Raw genomic sequence first — 503 nt, 5'->3', positions numbered from 1 at the left:
GACTCTGGTGCCCGGGTCTGTTCACAAAGCCTTTGTGGCACGCCGAGACTGGGGCCAGTGGACCCTGTGCATCTCTGCCCCACACGCCCCTGCAGATCTGGGCGCCAGGAAACCCAGACAAGGCAGGTGGCTGTCCACAGACCCTCCTTTGCCTTTCCGCTGACCCTCTGTTCTATCAGCATCGCACTGATCACAGACCTTGAGAAGCGCTCGCTCTTACAGCAGGGACGGGGTACAGATGAGAGCAGCTGGACCCAGATCGCCAGGCCACCTGGCCTCGGGTGGAACACAGTGCTGACCCCAATTCTAGGACACTTCTCCTGGAGGCCTGGGACTGCCGAATGTTTTCAGGCTCCGTGTGCCTCCAAAGTGGAGGGCGGTCTGGCCTCCCCTGCCACACACAGACCCTTCAGATCAGGAGCTGTAAATGCACTCACAAATAAAATGAATTTATTGATCAGAGCCAATAGAAAAACCAAAAAGGAAGCAGAGAATGTAATCCC

Source organism: Lutra lutra, chromosome 16 (genome assembly GCF_902655055.1).
Source record: "Lutra lutra chromosome 16, mLutLut1.2, whole genome shotgun sequence".
In the NCBI taxonomy this organism is placed as follows: Eukaryota; Metazoa; Chordata; class Mammalia; order Carnivora; family Mustelidae; genus Lutra; species Lutra lutra.
This window is presented reverse-complemented; position numbering follows the sequence as displayed.